General features: G+C 51.2%; 1 long non-coding RNA gene across 1 annotated transcript in view; it reads right to left on the reverse strand.

The window, feature by feature from the left end:
• LOC116276930 (uncharacterized) overlaps nucleotides 1-15,432 on the reverse strand; it is a 61,391-nt gene extending 45,959 nt beyond the window's left edge. The window contains exons 1-2 of the long non-coding RNA XR_004186444.2: nucleotides 15,181-15,432; nucleotides 14,291-14,362 (exon numbers count right to left, since the gene is read on the reverse strand). This is a non-coding gene — a long non-coding RNA (uncharacterized lncRNA). The remainder of the gene's footprint in view (nucleotides 1-14,290; nucleotides 14,363-15,180) is intronic.
• Nucleotides 15,433-16,208: the final 776 nt, after the last annotated feature.

A 16,208-nucleotide genomic window follows, 5' to 3' on the forward strand; every position in this document is an offset into this window, starting at 1 on the left:
CTCACTCGGTGAAAGATCCCCCAAATAAAAAGGAGGTTCATATCTTGCTGTGCAGCTAAAAAAGAAGACATCCACACAGTAGGACAGCTGTCAGCCCCGTTTCCCAGATGAGGAAACTAAGGCTCACAGCCTCACCACATCAAGTGACTAAAAGCAGTTCTTTCGCCCCTTTCCTGTCTGCCCATTTCTGTCCCCCTCTAGCCTTGAAAGAACCTGATTATAGAAATGACATTACTAGGCAATTGAAACTAGCTCCTGACTTACGCTCTCCTGAGTGCACACCATGCCTGGCCTAAGCCGTTGGTTCTTTTCATCGATGAAAAAAAGTAAGAATGAAGAATTCAGTAGTTAAAGAACGACCAGCCGTCTCCCCTCCGCAGCCCCCTTAGCAATCCTGCAGGCGGATCGCGTGGGCAGGGTAACATCTGAGGACAGAGTCAGCCGGTCTGCAGGCAATGGAGGTGACCCAGACCCCAACCTCCTGCCTCAGTGGTTCACTGAGGTTCTCCCCGGGTCATTTTTCCCTTTAGAGACTGTCTTAGCTGAGCGGAGTCTTCAGAGCTGGTCTGGGGACATGAGTCCACCTTCTCCCCAGACTGCTGGCTTTTCTGATTAAAGCATCTTTCCTTTCTACTCACACCTGCCCCTCGATTATTGGCTTTTGAGTGGCGAGCACCCAAACCTGAGCTCGGTAGCATGACCAGCTCGGTGTCACAGGGCTGGTAAGAAATGTCCAGGCTCTTAAGGGTCACTGTGGTCTGCTCACTGCATCAAAACACGCTGTCTGGACACACTAGGCTTTGCGTTCGCAGCCTCGCTGTGGTAGATCCTGTCCACCTCCGAGTGGACGACAGTGCTCTATAGGCTGAGAATATCCCATGCGAAGCGGGTAGTTTCATGCTGGCAAGTGGTTCAGCACAGCCAGGACCCAAGGTCCACATCGTCCTCTCTCTGTCTCCCTGCCCGTTCCTGCGACCTCTCTGTCTCCCCTCATCACTGAAGCACCCACAGCACGAGGGGTGCAGGGGACACAGCTGCACTTTGGCCAAAGGGCAGCGTGTGAGGCAAGCAGTGCAGAGTCTGGGAGATGGTCAGGGGAGACAGGGAGCCTCAGAGGGGTCCCAGCAGGAGAGACACGTGGTGACACTTCAGACAGGGGGAAATCGGAGGGAATCAAGAGTGGGTGTGAGGAGGCCAGGCAGCAACAGACAGGTGTTCAGAGCAAGGATGGAGAGAGATGGAGGGGCTCGGGGATTTAAACACACGGAAGTGAAAGGGCTCAGTGATGGGTTAAACTCAGGGTAGGTGGGGAGGGGGCAAAAGGGAAAAGCCAGTTGCTCAGGCTTGCGGATGATCCGTGGTGTCCCTCTGCAGGACGAGCAGGTGACAGTGAGCTGTGAGGCTCGGGGCTGAGAACCCAGGCAGGAAGTCTGGAAGCTGGAAGGTCCACCACAGCCTCTTGGTTGGTGAGTGTGGGTGGTGTCAGCACCTGCCTCCTGGGCCCGGTGTCTGAAGGCTATGGCAGCTCCAGTGCCCCGCACGGGGCATCACTAGGCAAGCTGACAGCAAATGATGCCCCTGCAGGTGGCCACCTGGTGCAGGGGGACCCAGGATCTCCTGTCAGCTCTGCAGCAAACCTGCATGCTTACACTGAGCACACCACTCGCCCTCCGGGGGCCTCAGTCTCCTGGCCATCACTCACATCCCGGTGCTCGCGGATGAGAATTGGAGGAGGTGAAGTGCCATGTAAACGGCTTCTGCTCGTGACAGCCCGTCCACAGAACGCCTGCGTATTGCCTGGGCAACCCAACCGCTTTCAGATCTGAAGTGGCTCTTGTTCTGATTCATCGCATTCTATGCATTTAACTTCCAGCGCAAATTTAGCCCTCAGAATATCTTGATACATTTTCTACCCACCCCTTAACATTTAAATCCCCCATCTTCCACGCCACTGCGCCATCCCTGCATCACCTGTTCCCCCCGCACACCCTCGTCCTTTCCCTCTGAAAACCGAGGAGCCCAGCCCTCCCCACCCCCTGCTCCAGGGGGACAAAAGCCACCAGGAGGTCTGCCCTGGCCACCTCCCCAAAGAGAAGCCAGCGAGCACCTGAAAGAAGACCGTGGCAGGGGAGAAAGGAGGGTTTAGGACCCAGCAAAGGGAGGGGCGGGTGGTTAGATTCACACTTGACGGAGTAACCACACACACACACACACAGCCCTCTCAGAGATGCAGGATGGGGGGGGGGGTCCCTGCAGGGGACAACATTCCTTTCAAGCCATTCCGATCACTGGCTGGATCCCTGGCCCCAGCAGCAGTGGGGCTGAACCCTGGAGTTTCCACCTGTCCTATTACTCATCTGGACCAGCTCATCAAGAAACAACCAGAACCAAGCTTTGCGCTGCTTTGTCAGAAGCATTTACCTCGGCCTCCCTCAGTTCACGCCATGTGGGGTTTTTTTAAGCAGAAATTGCCTCTAAAACACCCAGCAATGCTGCCGGGTTGCAGGGCGGGTCGTGAAGGGAGCCAGGAGGGCAAGGCGTCTCAACACCCCCTCAGTTAACCCTGACCGAATCTGACGTGCAAGGTTCTGTCCCAGGGCAGCTTCTCTCAGAAGCTGCGGTGTAGGCGTGCAATGGAATGCTGCTCAGCCATGAAAAAGAATGCAATCATGCCGTTTGCAGCAACATGGATGCACCTGGAGATGGTCATTGTAAGTGAAGTTAAGCCAGAAAGAGAAGAAAAATATCACATGGTATCACATGTGAATTCTAAAAAAAGAAAAAAGAAGACACAAATGAACTTATTTATGAAACAGAAACAGAATCAAAGACATAGAAAACGAACTTATGGTTACTGGGGGGAAAGGGGGTGGGAAGGGATAAATTGGGAGCTCAAGATTTGCAAATACTAGCTACCATATATAAAATAGATAAATAACAGAAACCTACTGTCAAGCACAGGGAACTATATTCAATTTCTTGTAATGAGCCGTAATGGAAAAGAAACTGAAAAAAAATATATATATAATATATATGTATGTATGTACATATGGAACTGAATCGCTTTGCTGTACACATGAAACTAACATTATAAATCAACTACACTTCAGTAAAACAAATAAGAATTAAAAAAACACTTGGCCCAGGTTTCCCTTAGCCTGTGACCTATTTCTGTGATTTTCTTTCCCTCTTCTGACCTCTTACATCTCCATCTTAGTTCTTTCCTCACAAGGGCCAGAGAGCATTCCCGGCACCTGCAGCTGCGGCACGGAGAACTCGGAAACCTCTGCCTCCTCTCACAGCCTCGCCCGGACTCCTTCCCGCCCGGCCGAGGCCTGATGGGAAACTCCCGCAGAACAGCAGCTGCCACCATCCTGAAGGCAAAGAAGACTCGTGACGGAAGCAGGTACTGAGCTGTTCTGAGTGCTTTACACGCACTGACTCATTTCATCTTCACAAGAACCCCGTCAAGTCAATACTGTCACCATCTTCAGTTCACAGATGGGCGGTCGAAGCAGAGAGAGGTTAAGTCACTGGCCCCAAGCCCCCCAGCTGGAAACAGCAGAGCCCACATTTGAAACCAGGCAGATGGCTCCTCCCAGGGCCTCCTTGAGACAAGACACACCCGGGGCTGCTCTCAGGGCAAAAGAAGTCATGTGGGTGGAATTTGTGTCTCCTGTTCCCGCCCCTCCTCCTTCCAGGCAATGTTTGAAGCCCCTCCAGTGATAGGAAGAGGATCCTGTGAGCTTCATGCGAAGAAAGCGGGGGGCGGGGGCCAGTGATGCCTGGCGGTGAAGTTCTCAGCACCGTGGCTTCTCTGTGCAGGCTGTATTTCAAGCTGGGGTCAGAGCATCCGCCCCCTAAGTTCTGTTACGTGACTTCAGTGGTACCCGCAGCTCATCCTACCTCCTCCCCAAACATGTATATCACTAAAATGAGACAGTTTGGGTGCCCTTCAAAAGCTACTTCCAAAACGCGCAGGGGCCTTATATGTAAATTACATGAGCACTGGGTGGCCTGCATGCTCAGTGATCCTTTGAATTAGCGAGTGCTGCATTCACGACAAGTTCCCTGAAAGTTACCTCCTTGCATCCTAGCCTCCCTCTGAGAACCTGCCAACACCCCTGGCCGAGGCGAAGGACCAGAGGCCCTCTCTCGTCCCATCCCTGCACTACTGTCTGACCTTTGATTGTTACAGGAGCTACTTCTAACGTGATGGACTTCCAATCCTTTCCCCCAAATAAACCTTAGCGCCACAAAGAAGAGACCCCCAAATTTACACACCCCAAACCTCTCATTCAAACATCGTAGCTTATAAATCTCCTACCCTCCCTGCTCAGTTAGATGCCTCTGCTCAGGTACCTAATGGGAGCCACCGAAGACCTGAGGGCTCTGGCTTTAAATCAGTATGACAGCTCCCTTGGTGAGGCTCCCTCTGCCAAGAGCTGGAGGTAAGTAGCTCCTCTCCCCAAACCCCAAGCACATTGGCTTAGCATCGTCATCTGCCCCCCGAACTCTCCCATACTGTTTGTTTTCTGCCCAAACCCACGTTTCAGGTCTTTGGTGGCTAGGGCGGCCCACGCCATACCTGAGACAGGGTGCCAACTGCAGGGCGCCCACCTCCTCCAGGCAGTCCCCATCTTTCCGGACCCGAATCCCCGTCCCGCTGCTGCCTCTTTCAATTATCTTTACCTCAACAGCACAAATCGTTCTCCTCTTTTCAATTCCTGTCCCTCCCGACTCGAGGTCCTCCCCTGTCTTTCTGAAATTGACACCAGGATCCAGGCAGAAAGGGGCAGCCAGAACCGAGCCTCCGACGGGCTCCTCCGACAGGCCCCACGGACGGGCTCTGTGCTGCCAGCCCCGCCCCAGCAGCTCACTAAAACTCCTGGTCTGGTCCTTCCAGATCTGCCCCAGCCCCTTACAAGTCTTTTCTTTTTAAAATTAATTCTTTCTTTTTTTAATTTTTTAAAAAATTAATTCTTATTTTTAAATTAATCCTTTTTTTTTTACTAAAGTGTAGTCAATTTATAATGTTAGTTTCAGGTGTACAGCAAAGCGATTCAGTTATACGTACACATACATGTATTTTTTCCATTACAGCTCATTACATGCTATTGAATAGACTTCCCTGCGCTCTACAGGAGGTCCTTGCTGTTTATCTATTTTATATATAGTATTGTGAGTATCTATTAATCCCAAACTCCCAATTTATCCCTCTGCCCACCTTTCTGCCCTGGTAACCGCAGTTTGTTTTCTATGTCTATGAATCTATTTTGGTTTATAAATAAAATTGTATCTTTCTTTTTAGATTCCACATATAAGTGATACCATATGATATTTGTCTTTCTCTGTCTGACTTTCTTCACTTACTATGATGATCTCCAGGTCCATCCATGTTGCTGCAAATGGCATTATTTTATTCTTTTTTATGGCTGAGTAGTATTCCGTTGTATAAATATACCACAACTTCTTTATCCAGGGGTCTGTCAATGGACATTTGGGTTGTTTCCATGTCTTGGCTACTGTATATAGTGCTGCTGTGAACACTGGTGTGCAGGTGTCTTTTTGAATTATGGTTTTCTCCAGACCCATGCCCAGGAGTGGGATCGCTGTATCATACGGTAAGTCTATTTTTAGTTTTTAGGGAATCTCCATCCTGTCCTCCATAGTGGCTACAAGCATGTACTTTGCAACAGCTCCATGAGTAGTTACCGAGCTCATGCAAGACCCTGACCTCTGTGCCTGGGAGGACGGCAGGATGTGGAAGGGCTGGTCCTTACCTTCCAGGCCTTAGAGTCTCACTAAGGAGGCTTAACGGTCGGCACAAGAAACTGCAAAGCCTAGAGGATCCTTTCCAGCTGAGAGGCACAGACTCTGGCAGCTGAGGAAGGTGAGGACAGGGGTTAAACCTGGAAGGGCGGGTGGAGGGGCAGGAGAAGGGAACAGGAAAGAAGCTCCTGTAAAGGGACCATGGGAGCAAAGACACACGCATCCTTGGGGCTGGCGTGTTAACTGCTCAGCGTGGAACACCAGAATAGGGTGTGGGGAACTTAGAGGACTGTACATCTACTGTGTGTCAAGGACGGTTCTAGGCAGTGGAGGTTCAGTGGTGAATGACATGGCCTGTCCCCTGCCCTCAAGGGATTTTTCATCCAATGAACAACAACAAAGGAAATGAACAACATAGTCATTCATGGTAACAAAGGCAAGAACTCCTGTCCAAGTCACATCCTCCTGAGACTCAGAGGCCATGTGGCCTCATGGATAGGATAGCAGCGTGGGCTCAGAAATCACATGGCCTGGTTGTGCTGTTAGCTGTGTGACCTCGGGCAAGTCACTTACCCTCTCTGAGCTTCCATTTCTTCCTACGCAAAATAGGCATCTTAATGATACCTAATTATTCGGGTGACTGTGAGGATTAAATGGGTAATCCATGTAAATAATGTCAAACACTCTGGCATCACAAAATGCCACATCGTTGGCAGGACTGTTGCCAACTGTGGTTAAAGGAAGAGGGGCTCACTTGAGGGGGCCACGCTGTGCCAAGTCATTACATCAACTCACTGACTGGGAAGCAGCGTTTCCTAATTGGCCTGAACTGGTCAGCAGCAGGAACAGAAAAACAGTGGCCCCAACCTCCCACTGCCTATTCACAGCTTGGTCTGATCAGCACCAGTTCCTCCCCTCCAGCCCGTGCTGCGATTATCCCCTTGTGCAGAGTAAGATTCGGGCTCAGTCTGGATCCCAGAAGCAAGCGTCCATCCCGCAGTGCGCTGAGCAGCCAGCAGGGAGGTCACAGGGCCTCCCGTGGCTGGAGCTGCAATTAGGGACCCCAGAGCAATGGTGGCCCTGCCCCTCAGCATCCCCGCCACGCCCCCCCACAACATCCCCGCCCCCCCCCCGGCTTCTGCGGAGCAGCTTTCCTCTAAGCCTCTGTGCTGAGCCCAGCCAGTAGCCAGCCCCAGGCTGTTAATGGCCGGTGGCACTCGCAGCCCCGCTGGTCACACCAGCCACGCCAGTGCCTCCTGAGTCTGTGATCGGGTGTGCTCCTGGGTCCCCTCCTGAACCCTCTCATCGCACTTCCAACTCCGCCCAGCCCCACTCTCCCTCCCATACTTCCTCCCTGTTCCTTCCAGGCCGCACCTTTCCCGCAAAGCCCCCCACGCCCACGCAGCATCAAGGATCCTTCCCTTCTCCGTGTCCCAGGAGCACTGGACGAGCAGGGTTGCTCTGGTGCTTAGCACACAGTATCACGGTTGTTGGATGGCAGCCCCCCACCCCAAACCTAAACTGGGACCACCTTCGAGGCCGACACTGTTTCTTTTTTCTCTGTACCCCCAGTGCTGGGCACACCGCGGGAGGATAGCAAATGTCGGTTAGGACAGAACGAACCAATGACGGAAGGAGAGAATGCGCCAACACCTTCCCTACGACAAATCCGAGAAGGGAAAGGGGCGAGGACAGCAGAGGAGGACCAAGGACCAGGCAGGCAGGCTGTTACCTTTTTTTTAATCCATTTCTTGATTGGCAGGGTTGACACTAATAGAAAAATAGATTCCTCACCCCCATCCCCAGGACCCCTCGAGCCCCCGTTTCAGGCTCCCAAGGGCAGCAGATGCTCAGTGGTGCTCTGGTACTTAGCACACGACGTCTCGGCTGCGGGACTGCACCACCACCCCCCCACCACCAGAGAGGCGCCTCTGGAATCACCTCCGTGGCTTTATGCTGTGTCCTCCTGAATGGACCATGACCACGTGTGATTGCATCAGACAGGGTGGTTCTGGCGAGCGGTCAGTCCTGGACATCACGGGATCCAATCCAAGCAGAACTCCTTCATCCAGGGACCACTGGACCAAAGCGTCATTTATTCACTGTGTTTCGGGTAACGGTCAGTGAAAGAGGAACCAAGAGGCACTGGGCTTCAGCAGGAAAAACAAGTAGTTAGGGAATAAGAAGAAAGAAACTCAAGATCTGAAATAAACTGTGTCTTACATGCTCACTTATATCTCAGCTCTTCCTGTCTTGCCTGGAGCAAAAGGGATGAGGTCTCTATCTCCAGACAGAACAGAGCCGTGAGCAGTAAGAGTAGAGGCATTAGAGACAGTCAGTCTGGGGTTGGCAGCCCAGCCCTGCCCCTTCCCAGCTGTGGGGACACCAGCAAGTCTCTTTATCCCCCTAAGACTCAGTCTTCTCGGTGTAAAAGTCTGGGAAACAGGGTTATTGTGTGAGTTTAAAAAGATCACGTACCCATGAGTGCTAAAACCACTGGGGGAAAGACTGACGGGGGTGCAGCGGAGGGGACAGTCACACACCCTCAAAGTGGCACCCCGCAGCGTAACAGCAATTACACAGGACAGTGCTCTCTCCGTGTCTTGGTAGAAACCAGGCAAGCACTGCCTCAGCCAAGTGATCAAAACATCCCTGAGGACAGGACAAACCGACACTGGCGCCCCGCGATGGGATGAACAGAGAAGCACGCAGCGTCATTCGTGCAATTATGGCTGCCGACAATGTCCACCCTGCATCTTTCCATGAGGGAACATCAAACCGATCTGAAACTGAGGGACATTTTGCAAAATAACTAGCTTGGGCGTTTCACAATTGTCAGCGGCATGAAAGGAAAAAGGGGGCTGAGAAAAACGTTCTACGTGAAAGGACACTAACAAAGTATGAAAAGTAAACGCAATGAGTAATCCTTAGTGAGACCCTGGACTGAGGGAAGGAAGGGAGGAAGGGAGGCAGGGAGGGAGGGAGGGAGGGAAGAAGGATTATTACTAGGAAAATTAAGAAAATTTGAATAATGACTGTATAATAGGCAGTGGAACTGTTTTAACGTTAAATTTCCTCTGAGTGATGGTTCTATGCTAGTTCTGTGGATGAGCACCCCCGTGCCAGGAACATTCAGAAAGGAAGCCTCCCAGCATCTGCACGTCGCTCTCAGATGGTTCAAAAAAATATACACAGAGAAATGAAGCAAAAATGCAAAACTAGGTACAGGAAACCAGGTGTAGAAATACAGCAGTTAGTGAAGCTTGATGTTCCACTGTATGTGCTTACGGCTTTGGGGAAAGGCTAATGCATGTAAAGTTCTTAGCACTTATTAAGAGCTCGGTAAATAGCAAATGTGAGATGCCGGTGATGATCATATCCTGATAACACCAAACGATTGGAACTATTAAAATCTAACAAGGTCTATTCTATCCCTACGTCTCAGTTCCTGACCGAGATGGCTCAGCAGCTAGGCTATGCTGAGGTTCAGTTTTCACCGCCACAGAGCCGGAGGGACACCAGAGCCACATGTGGAATACCAAAGAGAAACGGGCCGCGGGGTGATGGTGAAGTTTATACAAATAATGAAGCCATCAGAGCCCTCTCGGGGCCGGGAGAAACCAGCCCACATACTGCAGTCGCAATGGCGACTCTCTAATTATTCTCATGAACTCTGTCCTGGTTCATTTTTCTCTTTTTGCATCCTCTTTCAGATTCTGATGAAACTATCGTCTCTGTGCTTTTTAAAATGTCCCAAGAAACGTAAAAGGGGAAAAGCAATGCCTATTTCGGAAGGCGTGAGGAGAAGGCAGGCACTGTTGGATGGATGGTACAAGCCTACAAACATTGATGGGGTTCCTTCCTCTGTGCCAGACACTTGGCACAGAAAGAGCAACAAGACCCTTTCTTGTCCGTGCTTGAAGGTTCGTGATCTAGCAAAGGAGAAAACACAGAATCGAGAAATAGGACAAACCAGGGACCTCTTTGTTAAACACCATGACATGTGAAACATGGTAGGGTTACTATAAGTAAGTGTTTACTAAACCACTGTTGAGTGAAAGAATAGCTGAGTGGATGGCTGGCTGGATGAGTGGATGGAGGGATGGTTGGATGGATGTTTGGATGGATGGATGGATGGATGGAGGGAGGGAGGGAGAGATGGATGGGTGGATGGATGGATGGATGGATGGATGGATGGATGGATGAACAAGCAAACAAAGGAATGGAGAGGTTAGTTGTGAATAACTCTCTACACAGGCAAAGTAGAAATGCCCTGGGAATTGCCTCCTTAAGGATGTGTCTACACCAAAGCTGCCAGTGGCTGGTTTTAAGTTCCTGGAAGCCTTGCACAAGCAAAATAGCTTTAGAATGCCTGGAATCATTGAGAAAATATAAAAGAGTAAAGAGAGCCAAGCTTAGACATGGAGTAACTGAAAACAATACTTGAGTAAGACAGCTTATACTCACTGCCATATTTTAATTTTGTCCTAATCATATCTTTTCTTCAGCTCTGTATGCCCCAGGTTATAATTAAGGCACACCCTAATAGTTAGAGTGGTGTGTTAACGAGGGGTTTCCCTTTCAGGAAAAGCAAAATAACATGGCTGAATCAGGCGCCCCGTCTTCTGCCCCTCCTCAGTCAGACAGAACTAGCGTAAATATGTTCACCTTCCCCTACATTTCCTCCAACTGGGAGGGCGACAGAGCAGTAGTGAGCGCAGCGCGAGAGGAGCTGCCGGGCTCTGGGAGACTGCCTTGCTAATCCAGCCAGAATAAATGGCAGCAGAAGACAACAGAGGCTTGTTTCCCAGGGAAGTGGTCGGATGGGGCGGGAACTGTGCCGGTTCTAGAATCAGACCTCGGGAAACTTCCCGAAACTTCCTCAGCCTCAATTTCCTGATCTAAAATGGGGACAACAAGAGCGTCTATCTCATAAAGCCATTCCGAGATTGAAATGAAAACCGACGTGAATCCATCAGCACATCGTGTCTTGTAGTAAGCACCTGATAAATATTAAGTGTCACTGAAGGGTGTGAAGTAGAAGCAAAGCCAGTAATTGGGACGTTCAGGGTGTTCCTGGTCCTTCTCTGGTTGATCTTGAGCAAATCAACCCCGTCCTGGGCTTCAGCATCTCCATCTATAGAATAATGTTCACGCTCCCCAAGGTATCTTCCAGTCTAAGATTTGTTACAATTAGAACCACAGCCCAGAGAGGAAAGGAAGCGAACACGGTTTCCTCTCCCACTGCAATCTCTCTCCACGTGGCCAAGGCTGGTGGGAAGGCGTGGAGGTACCTGAGGCCAGAAAAGGTAAGTCCCACAGGATTTGGAGGCCCTGGGAGAGGCGGCAGGCCCCCCCACCCCACATCCAGCTACGTGTCGGATGCTTCTTCCCCTCCAGCGGCTGACTCTGTTGGTTACCTACTCAACAGCCTTTCCGTCCTTCTTCCTCGAGCCCTGACAAAGTGAGCATGGACTTGGGAGTGGACCGTGATGGGTCTAAACCAATGGCTCTCAGTAGGAGGTGGTGCCCTCCCCCAGGGGAAACCTGAAAGAAGTTGACGCAGTGACTGGAGGGCTCCACCGGTGCTTGACAACTGAGGGCCGGGCATGCCAGAGGTCCTGCAGCAAGCCGGACACCCTGCACCAGCACACGGTGTCATCCCGACGCCAAGAGCACCCTGCCAAGGAGCACCGGCTGAAGTGTCCGTGGGAGCCCATTCACCCTCTGCTCCCGTTACCAGAGAAGTTTAGGCTTAGACATGGTCTGCTTTGGCCTTCCGCTTTCTGGCTTTCGCCACACCCTCTCCAGCATTTCTGGCTGGTGTGAGGTGGTACCTCATTGCAGGCTTGATTTGGACAAGCTTATTTTCAAATTTATACGGAAAGGCAAAGGATCTGGAAGAGTGAAAACAATGTTTGAGAGGGAGGAATAAAGTGGGAAGAATCAGTCCACTCAGCTTCAGGACATTGTATCATAACATATCTCTGCAGCAACTGAGCCCGGACAGTCTGGGTGGAGGGGGAGACACAAACACCAGTGGAACAGAACCGAGACCCAGAGACAGTCGTGCGTAAATGTGCCCAAGTGATCTTTGACAAATCTGCAAACGCAATTCGATGGAGGAAGGATAGGCTTTTAACAAATGGTGCTGGAGCAACTGGATATTTATAGGACAAAAAAAAACCGTTGCTTGCCCTAAGTTACACCCAGCATACAAAAATTAACTCAAAATGTATTATGTACTTAAACGTGAAACTATAAACTTTTTAGAAAACAGCGCAGAGAAAATCTTTGGGCTCCAGAGTCAGGCAAAGAGTTCGTAGATTTGACACCATGAGCACATCCTGTAAAATGGAAAACTGATAAACTAGATTTCATTGAAATTTAAACCTTCACTCTGTAGAAGACCCTGTTACGAGGATGAAAAAGACAGCTCACACACAGGGAGGAAACATTTGCAAACCACCTGTCTGACAGAGGACTGGCAGCTAGGCTACAGAAGGTCTCAGAGCTCCATAGTGAAAGCCAAACAATCCTGTTAGAACACACGCAGAAGACTCCCAGAAGCATTTCACCAGGGCGGAGACGCCGACGGCAAACGGGCACATGGAAAGACCTCCCACAGCCCTGCCACCAGGGACATGCAGACTTAAATCGTATCAAAGTATCACACACAGGTATCAGAACGACCAGAACAAAGAGCAGTGGCAACACGGGGCACAGGGGAGGGCGCACAGGAACGATCACTCACACGCTGCTGGCGGGCATGGGAAATGGTGCAACCACTCCAGAAAACAATTAGGCAGTTTTTTAAAAAATTAAAAATGCAACTATCATAGGATGAAACCATGGCATCCCAGAGAAAGGAAAACCTGTGTTCACACAAGAAACCTGCTCCTAGCAGCGTCAGTCATGGCACACCCAAACTGGAAGCAACCCAGGTGTCCTTCCGTGAGCGAACAGTTAAAAAGCCACACCGGGAATACTATACAGCAATAAAAAAGAATGGCTGATGCATGAATTTCCAGAGAACTGTGCCGAGTGAAACCAAAAGATCCAACCCCAGAAGATCACAGGCCACATGATTCCACTTCTATGACTTTCTTGAAATGACACAATTGTAGAAACGAAGAACAGATTAGTGGTTGCCAAGGGTAACAGAGGGGTGTGGTAGGAGGGAGGAATGTGGGTGTACAAGGGTGACATTTGAGACCCTTGTGATGGAGATGTTCTACACCTTGAATGTGTCAGCGCCCAAATCCTCAATATCCTCTTTGCAGTATTGACTATAGTTTTGCAAGATGTTGCCGTGGGGGAGACCGGGTAAAGGAGGCGTGGAATCTCTATGTATTTTTCTCATAGCTGCATGCCTATCAATGAGAGCAAAATAAAAGTTAAACTTTTAAAAATTGTGCCTGGGTGCATTCAACAGATCTGTTGAGCCAGGAAGCCCATCCCAGTCTGGTGGATGCTGGAACAGGCCCCGCAGACAAATATGGGGGGAAAAGCTGACAGCCCCACGTGGGATCAAGACAAGTGCGCCCCAATACTTCCCTTGCAGGAAGAGGAAAGGAAAAGAATTACCATACAGGCTGATTTACAAAAGAAGCCTCCATCAGCCTGAATCCTTCGGAAGCCAGAAGCTCGGCTCAGCCTGGCACACGGTCAAACAGCGCGACCCCGCCTCTCCCCAGCGCGCAGGGGCCCCTCCGACGCAGACTAGGGGATGTGACCCGTTCACACGGAGTCAGCAGTTTTCCACATGTGTTTGCAATCCGAGGCTTCCTGTGCGGTGCGTGGGCCCCTAAGAACACGCCTTCCGAGAACTCTGGTTTGGGGTGCCAGGCCAGGCTGGGCTTGGAGTGGAGTCCCGGCTGAGCACAAACAGGGGGTCAGAGGTCAGCTCTCCAGCCGGCAGGCCGGACTGTGGGCCTTGGGGTGCGGGTTGGGGAACCGCTCTCAGAGGGTTTTCTCGGGAAAAGACCATTTGCCCCTGTCGGACTCACTCCGGAGAAGAGAAGCCCCGCAGGGCCCGCCCACGTCTCCAGCCCCGCCTCTGCTGGGAGCCTGGGGTCGCGGCACAGAGCCCTGCCCCCGCCCTCCCCGCAGCCTCCTCTCCAGCTGCAGGGAGTCCCTCCCCAAGGAGCCGTTCCTCCCTCGTGCGCTTCGTAGGCGTTTCCAGGGAGCCCACAGACCACACTCCCCAAAACAATGTTCTAGGGTGTGAGTTTGACGGATACCCCATGTCATCCGCCCCCACTGTTCTCAAATTCCTTCGCAGATGGGATAACGGAGCTCTGGAAAGGCCCATTCTTTCTGACTTAACGCTAACATCCTTCCAACAATCTCTTCTCCATCAGCTTCAGGAAACAAAATTCAGTTGGAGCGAAGGCTTCCCTAAGCTGTGAGCACACACGGCCTCTGTCCGGCCCGGGGGCAGAGTCGCCCCCCCCCCCCGACCCCGGCCAGGGTCTCCAGGGGGCTGTCCGCAAAAGAAAGTGACCGACAAACTTACCAGAAGCTCCTGACCAGGACCTTCTTCTGCAAACTTCTCTCTCTGTCACATGTGGCCTCCGGGCCCCACGCTCTGGAAAGAAATTATCAGCGAGCCAGGGGGAGGGGATGCCTTCCACACGCACACGGAGGCTTCTCAAGGCCTATGCTTTCGTCTGACAGGGGATGAGGAAGGCAGGGAAGAGAAACGTGAGGAAAAGGGCAAGAAAAACTGTCCAAATGACTAGGAAACCTTGTGCCAGAAGGGTTGCCAAGCTCTGATGTCCTGGCTCCAGCTCCCAAGACCAAACGTCACACCCTGATGAGTTACAGCCAGGGTCCTCCAGGGCAGCGGGATGGGGGCTGGGTGCAGCTGCACAGCCGCTGTCACCCTTCCCTGCTGGGCCGCCACGAAGGCCACGTACACGGCAGGAAAAGCAACGGAGCAGGTCGGGGACGGGGGTCAAGGGCAGTCGACCTGGAGGTCCCCGAGTGGGCTTCCGGTGTGTGGGTCACATGCTCTGTAGTCCACGTCCTCATTAGTAACATACAGGTGTTAACACCCGTCTCAGGAGGTGAGTGTGAGAGGTCAGCTTTAGGAATACGTTTTGCCATAAAATAACAGAAAGCCCGACTGCGATGCCTGAAAGAATCAGGAGTTTGTTGTTCTCACAGAAATCTGGAGGTAGATATGCCAGGGCTCAGACACCTGTTCAACTCTCATTGATTCTAAGACCAACCTTTTTTTCCCCCAGCATTTTAACATCTTGGGAATCTGGATGTGCTTTGCAGACAAGTTGCGGTAACTCGCAGCACTTTATCTTTCCTAAAGGTACTTAAATAAAGGTGTGTCTTACAATACTGATTATGTTTCGGTGAGAGACGATGTGTTCTCAGGGGCTAGACTCTTACCCTGGTGGGGTTCATCCTCGTGCCTTGCCTCATGGTTGCAAAAGGGCTGCTGCACCTTCAACCATCACATCCGTATTACAGGTGAGAGGAAAAGAGACGTGGGAAGGAGATTAAAGTTCTTCTCTTCTGGAAACTTTGTTTTTTTTTAATTAGGAGGAGATGATCTGTCCAACAAATATCCATTTCTATATTATGGGCCAGAACTCTGTCACATGGCCATCTCTTGGGTGCTCAGAAGGTGAGTTTTAGGTTCCCAGGCTCTATAAAAGGGGTAGGCACGGGAGAAAGTGGGAGAAAGAAGGTGGTTAGACCTGTCGTGTCTGTCCCCTCAGGTAAAATAACAAGTCCAGCCTTGGGCACGTTGTAGAAGTTCCCCAAACAGCATCTCTTCACCTCCACACACAGCAAAAATGCAAGTGTTCTGTGTTGGGGAAGAGGGAAGCCAGGCCACCAAACAGCCTCACTTCTCGGAACACAACCAGCAGCCCTCCCTCAGAATGCAAGTGACTTTGCCCAGGAAAGAGCAATACACTCGCTTCTCTCCTTTCTGGTTCTGCAGACCCATCTCCGCAGGCTCACACCCCACAGGTGTCTGGTGCCAAATAAGGAAACCAGCTGTTTTGCCTTCCTCACAAGTGATTTTTTTGCTGTTCCTTCACCAAGTGAAGCTCTCGGGCACTCGCAGCCCTGCAGCCCTTCCAGCCTCGGCGGGAACTAGCCAGGCTGGCTGGCAACCCAGGCATCAGGCCACCCCGTGGACATACTCACTTTCTAAGATAACCAGAAAGGAGTTGATCTTTCTTCAGTTTCTCACAGAGGAACCCACAAATCCTCGTGCAAACCTGTAAGCAGGGTATGAGCGTTCCTATCTGCCAAAGCTGCAGTGCAGAGAAGGTAGGAAAACGTCTGAAGCAGGGAGCGGAGATGCAGACCAGGGTCTGTCTGGGGCGGGTTCCCTGCCCAGGGCAACTCGCTGCCTCTACAGTACTGCTTGCTATTTAAGTCTCAGTTTTAGGCCAGAAAAAGCG

This window comes from Vicugna pacos, chromosome 34 (assembly GCF_048564905.1).
Source record: "Vicugna pacos chromosome 34, VicPac4, whole genome shotgun sequence".
In the NCBI taxonomy this organism is placed as follows: Eukaryota; Metazoa; Chordata; class Mammalia; order Artiodactyla; family Camelidae; genus Vicugna; species Vicugna pacos.